This window comes from Crocodylus porosus, unplaced genomic scaffold (assembly GCF_001723895.1).
Source record: "Crocodylus porosus isolate Cpor-Errol unplaced genomic scaffold, CroPor_comp1, whole genome shotgun sequence".
Taxonomy (NCBI): Eukaryota; Metazoa; Chordata; order Crocodylia; family Crocodylidae; genus Crocodylus; species Crocodylus porosus.
Window position 1 is genome coordinate 46,581,202 of NW_017728907.1, and position 17,694 is coordinate 46,598,895.

The 17,694-nt window shown below is 49.6% G+C and overlaps 1 protein-coding gene across 1 annotated transcript in view; it reads right to left on the reverse strand.

Annotated features, from left to right (window-relative positions):
* Positions 1–17,688, reverse strand: part of ZSWIM5 (zinc finger SWIM-type containing 5) — a 121,512-nt gene extending 103,824 nt beyond the window's left edge. The window contains exon 1 of the mRNA XM_019531329.1: positions 17,632–17,688. The gene's annotated coding sequence lies outside the window, so the exon portion shown is untranslated. The remainder of the gene's footprint in view (positions 1–17,631) is intronic.
* Between the last annotated feature and the right edge of the window lie 6 nt (positions 17,689–17,694).

Genomic DNA, 17,694 nt, shown 5'->3' on the forward strand with positions numbered 1-17,694 from the left:
ATAAACAATATATACATATCCAGGTGCTGCAAGGAAACGAGGGGTTAGTCATTCACTAGAATCACAGACAACGAGGGTGGGAAGGGAGCTCAGGAGGTCACATCCAGTCCAACCCCCTGCTCCAAGCAGGACCAGTCCCAACTGCATCATCCCAGACAAGGCTTTGTCCAACTGGGTCTTCAAAATCTCCAAGGATGGAGAGTCCCCAACTTCTCTCGGTAATATGCTCCAGCGCTTCACTACCCTCTTAGTGAGAAAGTTTTGCCTAATATCCAACCTCAACTTCCCTTCCTGCAGCTTGAGCCCATTGCTCCTTGTCCTGTCAGCTGCCCCCACTGAGACCAGCCCAGCTCCATCCTCTTTGCAGCCCCCCGGCAGGGAGGTGAAGGCTGCTGTTCAATCCCCCTCGGTCTTCTCTTCTCCAGATTCAAACAGCCCAGTTCCCTCAGCCTCTCCTCACCAGTCCTGTCCCCCAGCCCCACAACCATTTTCATTCCCCTCCGATGGATTCTCTCCAACGTGTCTACGTCCTTTCTACAGTTGGGGGTGCACAACTGGATACAGGACTCCAGATGCGGCCTCACCAGTATCAAATGGAGGGGAAGCATCACTCCCCTCCATCTGTTGGCAACGCTCCTACCAATGCAGCCCAGGATGCCAGTCGCCTTCTTGGTACCACGGGCGCACTGTTGACTCCTGTTCAGCTTCTTGTCCCCTGTCCCCCCAGTTCCTCGTTTGCAGAGCTGGGGGTCAGCATTGACTCCAAGATGAACATGGGTCGGCAGTGTGGGGACGCGGTCAGGAAGGCCGACCATACCTTGTCCTGCGTCCAGAGGTGCATCTCGAGCAGGTCCAGGGGGGTGATCCTCCCCCTCTGTGCAGCACTGGTCAGGCCGCAGCTGGAGTACTGCATCCGGATCTGGGTGCCACACTTCAGGAGGGACGTGGACAGCATGGAGAGGGGCCAGAGGAGGCCACTCTCATGGGCAGGGGGCAGCAGGGCAGGCCCTACGAGGAGAGGCGACGGGACCTGAACCTGTTCAGCCTCCACAAGAGAAGGCTGAGGGGGGCCTGGTGGCCTGTTACAAACTAGTCAGAGGGGATCAGCAGGCATTGGGGGAGTCCCTGCTCCCTCAAGCACGACCAGAAGTGACTAGAAATAACGGTCACAAGCTGGCAGAGGGGAGATTCAGACTAGACATCAGGAGGCGCGACTTCACGCTCAGGGCGGCTAGGGTCTGGAACCAGCTTCCAAGGGAAGTGGTGCAGGCTCCTACCCTGGGGGGCTTTAAGAGGAGGTTAGATGAACACCTTGCTGCGGTCGTTTGACCCCAGTACTCTTCCCTGCCATGGCAGGGGTTGGACTTGATCTGCTTGAGTCCCTTCCAACCCTACCAGCTATGAAACTACAAAACTATAGGTATGGAAGGGCACAAGGGCTCCAATTTTCCATGGGTAACCGGGCTACTGAGTGGAGAACTGGGGAACCCCTCAGTTGTTTTTCCTTGTACCCCCTGCAAAAGAGAACAACAATTCCCCACCTTTGCCAGCCCACAGGCAAGACAGCTAAGCTGACAACCCACGGCATGCTTCGCTCTGCCAACATCAGCTCAACCTGCTATGGCTGGGAGGGTCTCATAGGCAGCTCCTCAGGGTAGGGATGCATCCCAGTGTCTGAGCCAATTTCCAGCATCATTCTGTAAAATGTAAGCTGGGAAAATGCTTCCCCCACCAGAACAATGAGCAATGTGAAGCACGTGTGACAGCAAGCAGCATCTGCAGAGAGCCTGGATGTTCCCAGAATCAGAGGAAAGTTGAGCTGGCAGGGCCTCCACGAAGGCATCTAGTCCAGGCAGGATCAGCCCTATCCAGACCATCCTCGACAAGCATCTCTCTACCCTTCTCCAACCAGAACATTGCCAACAACCCTCTCGTCCCAACCCACAGTCACAGCGCATAGACACCCTAAACTGCCACACGTAACGTAGGGTCAATGTCCCACTGCAAGACTAATGCTACTGCAAGACCAGTGCTCCCAGTCCTGTCACCTGCCCCCACTGAGAACAGCCCAACTCCATCCTCTTTGCAGCCCCCCGGCAGGGAGGTGAAGGCTGCTATTCAATCCCCTCTCGGTCTTCTCTTTTGCAGACTAAAAATGGGCCTGGGAAGGGAGCTCAGGAGGTTGCATCTAGTCCAAGCCCCTGCTCCAAGCAGGACCAGCCCCAACTATATCATCCCAGTCAATATTTTGGATTTCTAAGGCATAAAAAAAAGAGAGGCTCCATCTTATTTAGCACAGGATTTCCACGTGCAAAGCAGCCATGCCTGCTAAGCCCTTCATCTGTTTATGTGAATCTTCACAGATGCCAAACTACAGCCAGCCATGTTGGAGGGAGAACAATACTCTTTGCGGAAGGACGATGCAGCATTTGAATTTTCCGTGTCCCTCGAAACCCGCCTGTTGCCGTAATAGAATCTGAATTCTCCACACTATCTATTCAATCTCACCTCCAGCTGAATTTCTATTTGATTAGCTTGCTTTCAGCTGTGCCTTATTTTGCATTCAGTCCGTGACAGCAAGAGAATAATGGAACCATAGTCGCTACACAAGGACGCCCCCCCGGACCTCAGCCAGCGTCTTCTGCCTTCTCGAAGAAGCTGACCTTTGAAAATAAGTTTTGCAAGCTACAGGAGTGGCACTAAACTGCTTCAAGAGGCGTCCACCCATCCGCCTGACACTCAGAGGGCAGGTTGCCAGCATCCTACCTGAAAACATTGGACAGTTCATCGTTATGCTTCTCAGGTTTAAAGAGATTTTAGGAGGTTCGGGGGGGGGAATCGTTAATGCAATTCAGAAGAGCTTGCCAGGACAGGATGCAATGCACACATGTCCCTGGGGATGACTTACGTGAGTAAAATTACACGAGTGCATTTCACAGGCCAAGAGCCCCAGGTAAGGGGTTTTGCCTCTACGAGGATACAATAGCCACTGCCTATGCCCCACGCTTCCTCCAGAAGTAGCCCCACGGCCTCTTTTATTACCTGATTTTAACTCACACGTTGCAATTCCCTTTTAAACTCTGAATCTTGGCTGACACATAAGCTGGGAGGCAGCTACTTATGGCCCATGGGGCTGGAACCACTCATCCCAGCCCACAGAAGAGGGGCTTCAACAGTGTGGGTCTTCCCCTATGCCAGCTGCATGGCAGCCAGGTGTTGCGCCCATGCCGTGCCATGGCTAGGCAGCAGGGGCCAGGTCCCAGTGCCAGCCTTTCTTCAAGCCAAGCCAGATCATTCCAGCCCACCACCAGAAAACCACAGGCTACCCCTGCCGTAAGCCATTAGCAGGTGAGATCCAGGTTCAGGAAGCTCGTAGGCACAAAACAGTCTGCAACATCCCGGGCTCACCGCTGACATATTGCCATCCCAACCCGGAGCACCGACACCTTGTTAACAAGTCACATGCGCCACCACGCTTGCTCACGCTGTACAACCAGCTCCTTCCTTGCGGGTCCTTCTGCTCCATCGCCAGGTACAGCTGCTGGTCAGGGCTGTGCCATAGGACAGTAATGGGGAGGAAACGCCAGAAGAGCGATCCAAATTGAGCAAATGGAAACGCATCACATTTAAAAGAAGAGTTGCATTTCTCCTGGAAATGATCGGGTCTGGCCACTGCTCTCGTGGAAGGTGCTAGCTGCTGTCATGACCCAAGCCTGTAACACAACACGGCAGTAACACGGAAGTGAGCAGAGGGACAACTCATCAAATGCTTCCTGCTCCGAGCCGTGTCCTGTTTCATGCAAGAGGCAAGGAGTTCAAGCCCCAACGCACGCCAGCGAGCGACGTTCTCCAGAATCTCAGGCACCCTGCTAACGACAGCAAGGAACATGGGACAATTCACCAAGTCCCCTGTGCCACCCCACCATCTCTCCTCGAATCCTAGACAACGAGGGGTGAAGGGAGCTCAGGTCACATCCAGTCCGACCCCCTGCTCCAAGCAGGGCCAACCCCAACTACACCATCCCGGCCAAGTAACTATATCCCCCCAGCCCTCTCAATTCAGGGCCTCCAAAAATTCAACTGATCTCAGCAACTTTGCAACTTGATGCAAGGACATTCATGGAAGCCAAGTTTTAAGACTTTGCTTTAAACCTTCCAGCCAGATGCTACTTATTTTGGCAGGAACTTCCAAAGTTGTTGGCTCGACCCAAACACAATTGATTTACGAAGGACAGATTCAATGATACTTCTGAGAGAAGATCCTTCTCAGAGAGGGGGTGGGGGTGGAAATAATAGACCTTGAACATTTCTCTAATCTCCTAATTTAACAACTTCTGGGGATCAATTAAAAGGAAAACCTTAAATGCTTACCTACCTTTTTTCTCATTATTAATTCTTATCTTGCTTATTGTACGGTAACTTTCATCTGTTGTGTGCAGTCAGATGCCAACAGAACTATCGGTCGATTTAAAAACCCAATAATGTGCTTAATTGTACCCATCTCTAAAACAGCTGAGGTTTTATAGCAAATACCTTCAGTTAAGTGGTGCTGTGAAAAACGAATAGGAACGTTTTTCCTCCCCAGGCCTCCAGAAATGCTGAAGTTTTGAACACACTTGCCTAAAGCAACCGGCTTAGACCCAACACAGTCATTGCTGTTGAAGCAGGGATGCACTCCTGGCACAGACAACCCAGAAGACTCCCGCCCCGGTGAGATGCTGATACCCTCCACAAAGGCTCGTTGCTGGTGGGTAAGATTGGGGGGAAAGGGTTTCCAACATAACGGCCTCTCTTCTGTGCACAAAAAAACAAAACAAAACCTTATTCGATGGTAAAATCACCAGGGCAATTCACCAGATAGTCAGCTGTCTTTTCCCATTTTCTTGTTAAATACGTCTTACATTTGCTACTAAAAACCCCAGACCACAGATCCACATTAGAAGGAGCTCCAAGGACAACTCTTGCCCCAGAGATGTCTCTCCAAGCCGCATGAGAGGAGCACCTTTCATTCCTAGTGACCCCACTGTTGTGGGGATACACTTGCTATAGCTACGGAGAAGCATGTATACACTTGAAACATAGGACCCTTTATAAACCATAAGTAATGGGTTGTTCAAGTGCAGCGATACCCAGCCCAGGCACCTTGAGACCCTGCCAAGGGTGCAGAGCGGTGAATGTAGAAACACCATGCACAAGATAAACCCAGAGATTGCAAATAGGGATCCAGCGTGTTGAAAACATTCCCACCTCTTGCAGTTCGAGTTCTTCGCAAACAGCAGAATGGGCCTAGTATTGCCGCAGTCAAAATGCAAATGAAAACTAAGAGCTGGCATTCTCCGAGGGGTGCCGCGAGTCTAAAAAGGTTGAAAACCACTGGCCTAGTGTTTTGCTCTCTCAGAGAGCTGCGGGCTATGTCAAGCAAGCAGAGGCATAGCAAGCCAGCCAGACGCCCAGGGCAGCTGCAATGCAGAAGCAACAGCAACTTCCAGCTGCTTGCATGTGCCCAGCGCAACCACGCATGCGTGACAGCAGCTGCTGATTTTCTGTACTCTCCCCCTCCTCCCCTCCCAAAGTCAGCACCTAGGACTGCTGCCCCAATTGCCTCCCATTAGTTACACTACTGCCAGCGAGGTCCAACACAAAGTTTATGGCCACAGCGTGCAGAGAAGTTCACACACCCAACCCCAAATTCACCACTGACAAGGACAAGGCACGTGCTCGTTTCTTTTCATTCACATCCCCAGATAAAAACCACTTGCCCTGGGCACAGAGGAATTTGCAGAAGGGTCTCCCTTGCAAAATAAGGCCGCTGACTCTGACCCTAAAAGTCCGCTTCTCCAAAACACAGAGCAATAGCCAAACCCAACAGCAGCATTCACTGCAGGCTCAAAACATGCCCAGGATACACAATGCAGAGCTAATAGAGTGGGGGGAAATGGCATTCACAAAGGGGGGCCCCAATTGCTTTGCAATCAGAGTCCCATTCTTCTTCGTTACATCGGATGATGAGTAATCAAAGTCATTCAGGTCACAGTGTGGCATCGCCTGCCAGCCCCAGGATACATCCACCAAACATCACCCAGGCCCCTTCAGAGGATCATCCAGCAGGCAGGGAGGGAGAGGGAAGGAAGCTGTCTCCAGCAATCCCTGGAGGGCCTGGTGATATCTGTTTTGGCCATGGCACAGGAAGGATTAGGTGCATGTTTTAAGAGAGGAACGTGTCAAAACAAGCACATGACGCTTTCCATCCACTCATCCGATTTCTGCAGCTGGAAAAAGTCAATCTCTAGTGAAAGGCCAGAAAACTAAGGAGCTGATCCAGGAGTCCATGGAGGCTGACGCTATGGAGCACCTCTCTGGGGGAAAAAATGGTGCCTCAATTCTTTATACTTAACAGTTTGACAAGAGGGCCGCTAGTTCAGTATTTAGACCATGCTCAGCACTGCTTTCTCTCCTCCCCTGTACGTGCCTGGCTCAAAACGGCAGCCTAGACAGTCATGGAAAAGCAGGGCTGAGTATGATCTAAGCCAGTCCACGCCCCTGCACGTGACAGGTTCAGCCCCTGTCCATACCACACCAGTTCAGCAGCTCTTCCCAATACCCGGCCTGAGCGTCTCTTGTTCCAATTTTGAGGGTGCTGGTCCTAGCCGTGTTGATCTAAGGACAGGGGCAGGCAAGGTTCATGGGTAGATGTGAGATCTTTCATTAAACCAACTCAATAACTGGAAAAATGGTTCTTTGCAAGCTTTCGGGTACAGACACCCTTCTTCAGGCACAGGGAGCGAGTGCAGCCCTTTGCTTCTTGTCCTGTCCTCTGCGCACCCAGCATGGTTAGAAAGAGGATGGCGACAGACTATTCCCTTTTTGCGTAGGGAGACTGCTTCCCTCACTCTTCTCTCCTCCAGACTAAGCAGTCCCAGTTCTTCCAACCTTTCCTTGTACGTCCACAATGGTCGTCCACAAATAAAAGCCCCTGTCCATCTGTTGGCATTCTTTCTAATCCATCTCAAACACTTAAAAAAAAAAATGCACATAGAGGGGAAAAAAAAGTCTGCCTTGTTGAAAGAAATTGAATCCTCCTACAGCAAAGCCTTTTCAACAAGATTTAATGGCACCGCAGTTACCAGGACACGCACACAAAAGTTAATTTTATGATAAAAGAACCAGTGTAAGGTGCTTTTTTGTTATGAGATCAGAAAGTGAATGGAATTTGAATTGTCTGCAGTAGCACGGATCTGACAAAGATTAATTTAAACAGATATTGTCTCTGAAACCAAAGTCCATTGAATAGTTTCACAGCCTATCAACCATGTGAAAGCGGCTCCTTGGGCAGCTTTGCTGACTCCAACACTTCCTTTAAAAATGGTTTAACCTATTTCCCCCCTCCCCGAGATAAAAGGTCATATATAGTTTTATGTTACGGAGGCCACGGGAGCAAACAGAAATACCAAGCCAGTGGGATTGTCGAGAAGTGGGGGGATTTCACCCCCCCTTTCACATGGTCATTACCCACACATGCCGACCAAACCCGCGGGAAGCGCTGAGCAAGCGACAGCGGTGCACGCTGTTCAGAGATCCGTCGATATTTCAGCAAAGCGAAGTGAAACAAAACACTGGGACCGCTGCAGTTTCCTGCCAGAGCCTGGAGCATCCATTGCAGGCAAAGGCATAGCAGAAGGGAGGTCTGCGGCACCGTGCAGACAGCTCCTTCGAACGGTTAGAAAGGAACGGAGATGGGAAGCGGGTAGTGGGGCAATGAGGGGCAGGGGAGGAGCCGGTCGCTCACACCCTCCCAACTCCTGCCCTCCCAATCAAGCAAGCATCAGCAGTATAATAATTAATAAAGCAAGGGACTAAATTATCCCCCGCTCCCGGCTCACTTGGCATCACTGCTGTCTCAGCCTCCCCCATGTGCACCCATTCACTAGGAGCACGACTTCTCCCTTCAATCGTAGCAGACAGACCCACGGATGTCAGCAGACATCCAGCTGCTCAGACACCAAAAAAGGCCAAAAAAATAACCGAGTGGAGACACAAATCCATGCAATTGATTTAGATTCAATTTCTAGCGCACGTCAAGACACACAAGGAAAATGCTACCAAAGCACCCACGCATTTGAGAAAGGACAGAGGGGAGGGAGGGGAAAGCCAGCACCAAAATCCATTTGTCTGGCAGCGAGATTGTTGATACTGTAGGAGCAATTCATTGCTACTGAATTCAACAGAGTTGGCTGGGGGGGCGGGGGAGAAAAGTTCAAGATGGAGCAATGAAGTTGAGGTTAGATATTAGGAAGAATTTTCTCATCAGGAGGGTGGTAAAACCCTGGACCAGGCTCCCCAGAGAGGTGGTGCAGTCTCCATCATTGGAGGTGTTTAAGACCCGGGCAGACAAAGCCTTGTCTGGGATGATGGAGTTGGGGCTGGTCCTGCTTGGAGCAGGGGGCTGGACAAGATGCAACTCCTTCCAACCCTCATTTTCTAGGATACTATAAAAAGTATCTGGAGAGGGTAAAATGACAAAGCTATAGCCTTCCCTGAACCTCCAAATACTTTGTGTTTTAGTAGAAAGAGCAGTAATTTGTAGAGGCAAAGGTCACTGAGAGATTTCCATAGTTATGCAGGATGCAAGTCCAATGGACAGCGCTGTTCATCCTCATCGAGGGACTCTTCCTACAGCGGCACTGGGAGAACTTGCAATTGTCCGTGCAGAAATGCCAGCCACTCAGCGCTGTTCCACACAGGCGGTGCACCACGTGCAAGAGGCACAACAGGGGCTTCAATAAGAAGCTGGATCAATCCCTCCTCATTTGAAAAACGGAAGAGCTGGCCCCTTCTCACCAGCGGCTCCCACTGGAGGCACAGATAAGGAAAATCACCTCCAACGAATACAGAACAGTGAATAACTAATAATGGCAGGTATCAAAGAAGCAACACAACTAGAGTTGTGTTTTTCCCACAATTAGTTGTGTAATCACGTACTAGTGAAGGTGGAAACATCTTTTTCAAACCTTGACCGTAGATGAGACCATTTCCCATTCAAAATCAGGGAAAGGAAGCATCACACAGAGGTAATTAGTATCCCCACGCTTGGAACATTTTCTGTTAAGACATTCAGGATTTTACCTCTTGGGTTTGTTTGTTTTTTTTAATGGCAATGTTTTTAATGAGTTTAGAAAAACAAAAAAGCTCAGAATATTTATATGGATTGGAAAAACTACGTGCAGTGGCTCAGGGTTTTATGCAAACAACAGGCAAATTCACTCACCCGTGCTAACACGAGCCAGGCAAAATCCTGCTTTATACTCCTAAGCTTACAAGTTTAAAAGAAAAAAGAATAACCTTAGACTGACATGACAGCAAATTCTTTGGGGGTCACGTCTGAGAGTCTCTGCTGCTGGGAAACCCTCAAGAGTTCATACACCATGCATGCCATATAAGTTGGTCAAATGCAATTTATTTGGGGTTTCTTAAAAGTTTAAACTTCGGAAATTAAAAAAAAAAAGTTTTAAAAATGAAATGCTTGGTCTCACAGTCCTTCAGACTCAAAGCTTGGCTCCTGTTGAGCCGTACTAAGCCAGGTATGCTACTAACCCACCCGTTTTGGACGGAACTATGCTTTTTGTAATGAGAGATTAGAAACCCCATTCCTGAAAGGAGCAAACCCCCAGGATCAGGGCCTGTGTTTCTAACCTCCATAGGATAAAGTTCTAACGCAAATCAATCCGGTGCCATTTTCCCGGACCCCAGAGGCCGGCCGAGTCAATACTTCAGGTCCTGCGGGAGCTTTGCCCAACAGCAGGAATGAAAAACTGAAAAACAAGCCTGCCACTTCCCGGCTCTCCCGTTCAAAACCCACTAGAGAACTGGCTTCATTCAAGGGCAGACGAGTTCTGCAGCATTGAGAACTCATGAGGTTAACAGATCCAGCATTTCACAGCGGCGAGGCTTTAGGTCTCGCTGGAAAACAGATCAATGTCTATTGATGCCAAGGTCCAAGAAAGCTGAGAAACAGCAGAGCCCGACTTGAATTATGCAGGGAGGAGGCAGAGGAGTGCTTGGAAAGAAGCAGCAAAAGGTAGGGAGGCGTGCACACCGACTCCTTCCACTGCAACCACAAAATACAGTACTTAGGGGTGGAAACAGAGGGATCAAACCTGGGGGCAGGAGCAGAGAAGATGCAGCTGTTTCAGAAGGGAGCGGAGCTAAAAGCAGCTTCAGATTTGCTACGTTAAGCATGCGGGGAAGGAGGCCGAATGTGTCTGGCTACGCAGGCAGCACCCCGCTAAGAAATCCTTCCCGTTTCCCCAGCAGATCTCACCAGTGGTCTCCAAGAGAGGAGAGATCTTCTTCCAGCCTCAGGGTTCAAACTACCCGACATCCGATGCATCAGTACCAGCCCCAGCACTGCCGAAGAGGGGAAGTAGCATGAAGTTAAAAGCAGAAGGGCAACCCACTGAAACCTATTTCCTTCCAGCTCAGTGGAAACTTTCCATCCAAGGCAAAAAGTCTGGGCTTAAACCCCAATAATGAAGCCAAAAGGATGAATATCTATCTATCCATCTGGATCAGGGTGGGCAAAATGCGGCCTGCGGGCCACATGCAGCCCCCCAAGCCATTGTATCCGGCCCGCGGGGTCCCTAAAAAATTTAGAAAATTAATATTTATCTGCCCGGTCATGTGGTCCTCAATGGCTTGCCAAAACTTAGTAAGCAGCCCTCTGCCCAAAATAGTTTCATAGTTTCTAGGGTCGGAAGGGACCTGAGCAGATCATCTAGTCCAACCCCCTGCCCTGGCAGGAAAGAGTACTGGGGTAAAACGACCCCAGCAAGGGTCATCCAGCCTCCTCTTAAAGCCCCCCAGGGTAGGAGCCTGCACCACTTCTCTTGGAAGTTGGTTCCAGACCCTAGCCGCCCTGACCGTGAAGTCGCGCCTCCTGATATCTAACCTAAACCTGCCCTCTGCCAGCTTGTGACCGCTATTCCTGGTCACTCCTGGCCGTGCTCGGGGGAACAGGGACTCCCCCAATGCCTGCTGGTCCCCCCTGACTAGTTTGTAACAGGCTACAAGTTGCCCACCCCAATATAGGTAGATAGATATCTCTCTCTCTCTCTACAGAGAGAGATATCCCTATCTCTATACAGAGATATCTCTATAAATCGAGAGAGAGAGAGAGACTATACCTATATCTCTATATCTACTTTTTTTTCCTCTAAGTAAGGTCAAAATACCGTCACTCCTTCCCTGTTACTCAGCACACACAGAGATCTATGCCCCACACCCACAGGGACAAAAAGAAATCAGCCACTTGCAAAACCCGCGAGGGGAAAGGCACCCTTTGAAACACGGCGCTTCAGGATCTAGCAACACACGCGACCTGTGATAAAGTCTCAGTCTCTGCATTAAAAATTTCTACCCTGGGCATTTGTAACAAGGCAAATCCAACATGCCGCACTGTTCCTTCTTAAATCGCTTTCCACCTCCTTCGCAGCGTTAGCTATTCTCATCTCGAGTGAAGTGGGCAGAAGAGGGAAAAAACTGCATCACCGCTAAACATAGAGCGCTACATAACACCTCCAGGCAAAACCCCTCAAATTAAGCACAGCGCAACATATCAGCTCTGCCTCCGTTTTCTCTCTCTATGCCACCCAAATTGAAAATATAATTAAGGCCCCAGCGTGATCGGACTTCTGCTGGCAAGACGGAGACAGAATTTAATCTAAGACACAAAAAGAAATAAATTAATTACATAAACTCAGCAAACCTGCTGTCACCCTCGTGCCCTCGCATTCTTCTCCGAGATTAGGTTCGTATGCATTTAAATAAAAGCTATAAGGCTAATGTATCTTTTTTCACCCCAATGCATCAAAAAAAAAATCTCCATTAATATCTCCAGAGAGAAGAAAAAAATCTCACGCAGCCGAAGGGTAGATTCATAGCTCACAGCTGCCTTGTTAAAAGTACAACATTATCCCACTTCTGGTAATATTAGACTTGACTATTTTTAAAGCTTTTCTAAAGCGTCAGCGCAGATTCGAGGTGCTGACTGCAAGACAGGAATCAAAGCAAACCTCACGGCACTGCAAAGCCCGTCCTCTCTTACAAAGCGACGAGAACTCACAGCGCCTCGACCGGCGCGGCTAATGGAGGTTTGAGCACTCGCGTTTCCACGAGGATCCCTCCGGCCTGCGGCTACAAGAAACGGGCGTTGTGGACGCAACTCGTACTCGGCGCATGGAAAACGCCTGTTTCTCACCTGTTCCAAACATGGAAAAAGGTATTAACGGATGAATTAAAAACCCAGCGTTGCTGCCTCCCCAAACCACATCACATTCTCTGGTTACCTGGACTAGAAACTATCCCATGTAATTTAGGTCTCTTGGGACACGTCTACACAAGACGTTTACTGCACATTAGCCTAATAACACTGTGCAGTAGCGCGGCAGTTAAAACCCGGGCTAATAGCCTCCTGCACAGTGTGATTTGGCTGATGTGCACCAGGGCCGGATACAGGCATGGGTGAACCAAGCAGCCGCCCAGGGCCCAGACAGAAAGGGGGCCTGAAAATGGAAATTTATTATTATCATCATCATCATCTCTGGCAAAAGGGGGATGATAGTAAAAGTTCCCCTGGGGCTGCCAGGAGTCTGGCTACGGTGCTGATGTCTAGTAAGCGTCACAAAAAAACCATGCACCAGTGCTACCGCGCAGTAACTCTAGTTACTAAGCACTTCATTAGTACTTTATTAAGCAAGTACTAAACTAAATGCACTGTACCTAAAGTGCATTAATGAATGCATGGACGCACAGCAACCCCTAAATATTTACAGTTCACTGGGCAGGATTTTCCATATCTGCTTGACCTGTTTTAATTAAGATCACCCCTCCTGTACTAATTGCCATAGAGCCACAAAAAACCCTCATCCCGCTTCAGAACATCTGTTTGTGCATCTGAAGATGACCCAAAAGCCAATGAATCTGCTCAGAGTAAAAATTTCAGCTTTCAAACTTCACCCTGCCCCTTTGCCCTGCCAGTAATAATTGTCTCCGTGTTAGCGCAGATTCCAACTTATGGCAGAAGTGATAAGCACACCCAGGCTGCATCTGATATGCAAATCCCCAGTGATAAACACGGCATGTCACTTAGCGTTTAACTTTAATGTCATTCAATAGGTGAAGAGCAAAACTACTGTGAAAGGAATGGCGTATCTGTGCACGGGCATGGCGACAGCCCTCGGGTAACCCCTGCCACCCGCCTGTACATGGTCCAAGACGTTGTAAGTGGTTAATATAAACTAGCGCAATAAAAAAGAAATACAGATTAAATTAGGAACACGCTGAGAAACAGCTATTCCACCGAAAATGAGATTCTCCAGAAAACGAAACTCCTTCAATATGATCCTAACGGGAAGTTTCAAAAGGGGAAACCACTTTATGAAATATGCTGCTCCCTTCAAATCGGTTCCCTTACCACATCCAGCCCATTACTAAGCCCAGACCTATTTCCAGAATGAGAACGACCAACGTTTAAACAAAAATACGATTACATTTTGGCCTGAGAAAACGTCTCCACCCTGACTATCTGGGCTTTTAAAGAGCACAAGGTTTACATTTTAAAGATGTGCACTTACGCTGGACTGGCAAGATGTTAAATGAAACAGAACGCAGATGGCCACTTTCTTCTAACCAGAAGAAATTTCCCACCTGTTTCAAGGTGAAAAAAAAATTTCACCTTGAAAAATATCTGTATTATTTGTGTCTGCTGGTTTTTTTGGCACCGAGATCAAAATCTTCCCAAGGACAGCAGGCGAACGATGCTCAAGACCAGTTTAGATGAAAAAACTATTTCTAAATTGCTCCCTTCCTCAAGTTTGTGGAGAAAAGGCTACTGCATGGGTAGCGACCTTCAGTGTCGTGCTTCAAGCTGGTGCAGAAAACTCTGCCGAGCCCTATCTGTCTGGACGAAGCGTACAGAAGAAACGGAGCGCTGTCAGCTGCCCGTGACGTGCGCTCGCGCCGTGAAACACCAGATGAACATGCAGAAGGACTAGCAGTCCTGCGAGCACGCTCCCTCTAAATATTTGCCGTTTCGAAGGCCTGCTTCATTGTTGCTGGAGCAGCAAAAGTCAATCCTGCGTATGTACCTATGGTTGGTCTGCACACTGCTGCCGTGCGGCACAAAGCCTCATCTCCAACGGCTCCTATTGTGTACCAGAAACACGCACCGCACACTGCCTAGGTCGGGAGGAGTTAAGTTATAACGTTGAGCGCAACGAAAAGCTGCATGTTTATGGCTCCGGTATAAAAGGAGCCCTTCCATGGCGCGGTCATAAAAGCCAGGGAGAGAGAGGCTCCCAGCTAAAATCACCACGGCTGCTGGCGTGCTTATAAGCAAACATGACAACTCAAGGACGAAATGTATTATACTAAATTAGGAAGTACAGGCGCAGGGCATGGATTTGTTCCGGGGGGATAACAGCCGGCTCTCAAACTCTGCTGAAGGTCTCCCCCCACAAGAACCGAAGAGCTGAAGGTGTAAAACTTTGATTCATAAATATTGATGCGAATGAACTTGTTAAAAATTAACTGCCGCTCTTAAAGGTTTTGTATCCTTTCGACGTCCCATGATGCACTGCACTCCTGTGCTTTATATCAAGCCCTGAATTTCTGCATTCCTTTCCTCCATGCTTTTGTCATTTGTCTAAAAAAATTAAAAAAAAAAAAGCAACCCAGCCCCACACACAAAGGCAGGATCTGTGCACATAATAATACCGCAGTTTGTAAGGAGACAAAGATGCTTGTGTTCCACTTCCAAGACCTTTTTACCCCAAAAAGAAAAAAAACCATTTAATGACTCCAACGAGATCAGGATTTGAGCCCTGTTTAAGTTTTACTAAGCATGAAGGAATTATTAATTGATAACACGGCACAGAGGTTTTGCAGGCACCAACGGGTTGTACGCCCCCAAAATCATTTATTTACACCGTTACAAGGCTTTTTGCATTACGCCAGCTGCAGTTTGCATGTGGGGCAGCTTCTTGGGTTCAAATTAAAAATAAATAAATTAAAAATTGTAGACTGTGCCATCAGCGCTGCAAAATGGGATTGCACAGGCAGGCGATGGTTGCAGCTCTGAACAGGCGGGTCAGAAGAGGCGGCCATATACACATGTGAGCTTTATTAATAATAATAGAGCCACACACGTCAGATGCCAGGCTGCAGAGCCCAGTGCGGGGAGCGAACACTTGTTCAAGGAAGATAACAGCTGCGGGGAACAATCATTTGGATTTAATGCCGGCAAGACGGAAGAAAGCCAGCTTCTTTCCAGAACATGATCACTCCTATATAAGCCGACACCAAAGTTCACATCTTCGTGGCAAGCCAAGTGGGATCTGCAAGCTGCTCGCCTCTCCGCTGGCGAGGGCTACCCTTGCCACTGCCTCCTGGCAGCCTGGTGAAAATGGATGTGGAAACTTCGGAGCAAACGTTTCTCCTCAGCTATGCCTACCGGCTGGCCGAGATAAAACACGCAGCCTGTTGAAGCATTTTGTTTTATATAAATCATCTGCGGGCCCCGCGCTGGAAAGCAGCTCCAGCTCTCTCCCCCCTGCTAAACCGTCAGGCTTTCTTCCCATCATCACGCAATCCCACTGTTATTGTGTTAGCTCTGGTGGGCAAACAGGGAGGAAAAAACCCGTGTCATCTGTTAAACTGTACACTGCCCCTTCATTTCCACTGGAAGAGAATTTCCCAGATATACAGGAGGCAACGATGCTCCCGACACACACGGGGGGGGAGCAGAAACCCCCCTTGCAAAATTTCCACCATCTCCACCCTCTTATAAAAGCCTCGAAAAAATATCATGGCCTAATGGTGCAGTAAATGTTTCCAAAACATGGCACCTGACCTCAGTCGAAGATGCAGAGAGCAGTGGGTGGGAGCTCTGCTCTCAGACCTCGAGGGGACAGTTTCAGCTTGTCAAGGGATACGAAACGCCAGACCCGCCGGCTCCAGTCAGGACAGCTGCCGCGGAGAACCCGAGCCAGGGCCAGGGGCTTTCCCGCATCCCCCGCCTGGGGAGCAGACCGTGCATCTCCTCTCTGCACACCTGACCCCCACGTTCGAACTGACGACCGCTTCGGGCCTCCGTGCAGAGGGGCGTTGAAAGAAATCTCTTTACAACCCAAAACTGTCCCGTGTAAAACCCCAAACATTCGCATGCGCTGCACGAGCTGTCCACCCCGCACCCGCGGCTCCCGAGGCGGCTCGATAAAACATCTCCCAGGCGGCACTCGGGCCGTTCAGAGCAGCTTCGCTCCAGACAGACAGTTACACAGAAGACATCAAACTGTGCGTGTGTGTACACACAAGCACACACGTGCACATATATACATACACATGTATGTACACAGTGTGCAGGTGTGTATATATGTGTGCACACGCACAGTGTGTACATGTACACACAGTGTGCAGGTGTATATGTGTGCACACACACACATATATGCATACACACACTCACTTATTTCTATACATGTGTGTATTTGCCTTCAAAACAATTCAATTTCTTCTTCGATTACTCGGTTTCAAAATTATGTCACACCAGCTCTACAAGGGAAGGCCGACACAGCTCCTAGCACACTCAAGTTCACAAACTGGGTGGAATCAAACCCTTTCCTTTTTTTAAAAAGAAAAAGAAATCGAGGATTTCTTTTGCTGCACATTTATTTTAAGACCTCAACAACCCCGGAGGTTTAATAAGAGGTTTCTATGTCAGGCTTGGAAAAATGTCTGGGTTAAGCCCTTCTGAATGCAAACCCGACTTCGCTTATTATACGGCCTCTTTCCGTCCGGAATTAAAACACACCTGCACACAATGCTCTGAAAATAAACCCAGTAGGATGAACTATTTCTGAAAGAAAGATTAAAAAAAAAAGAGAGAGAAGGACCCGCCCCACCCCCCAACTTTCTCTTCCTTCATGGAGGCCGTACCCTGGCATAGGAAAAAATTTGCATGTCATTTGCAAAACAAATAGAAGCATCCTCCTCCTGGCCCTGGGAACAGGCCTTTCAAGCCCCTAGGAAGCAGCAGCAGAGGTGGCGATTTGGGGGAAGACCCTGCAGTTTGGGCTGCCCTAAAAAGCCAGCAGGTGTGAGGGCAGGCAGGGATGGGCAGACCATCCTGGCTCCTTCCCAAGCCCAGAGATAAATCCATGTTGTCCCTTCTCCCCTGCGTTCAAGGCCAGGATGGTCCAGGGCTCCCGCAGTCCAGCTGCCAGGAGCTGGGGGCTGTGCCTGGCCAAGCCGCCCAGCAGCTGGCAACAGCCGGGGCAGAGGGGATCCGCGGGCTGGGGGTGGAGGAGAGGGGGAAAGGGTGGAGGAGAAGAGCCTCCTCTTGTGCACAGACAACAAAAGAGCTGCCGCAGCCCCGGCGGAGCCCCCGAGCTTGTGGGAGGAGGGAGAGCGCCAGGCCCAGGCAGCGCCGGGGGGAGAATCCAGTGCAACCAAGGGGGCCCGGGCCCGTGCGGGTGGAAGGAAGACAAGGGTGCATCTGAAGGTGGAAAGGCGAGGCGAGGGCCAGGAGGGAAGAGGGGTCAGGGAAAGGAAAGGGAGGTAGAGGGGCCGAGCGGCACTCACCCACTTGCAGGACGCTGTCCACGGCGCCGCTCTCGAGCAGGCGCACGCCCCGGCGGAAGGGCA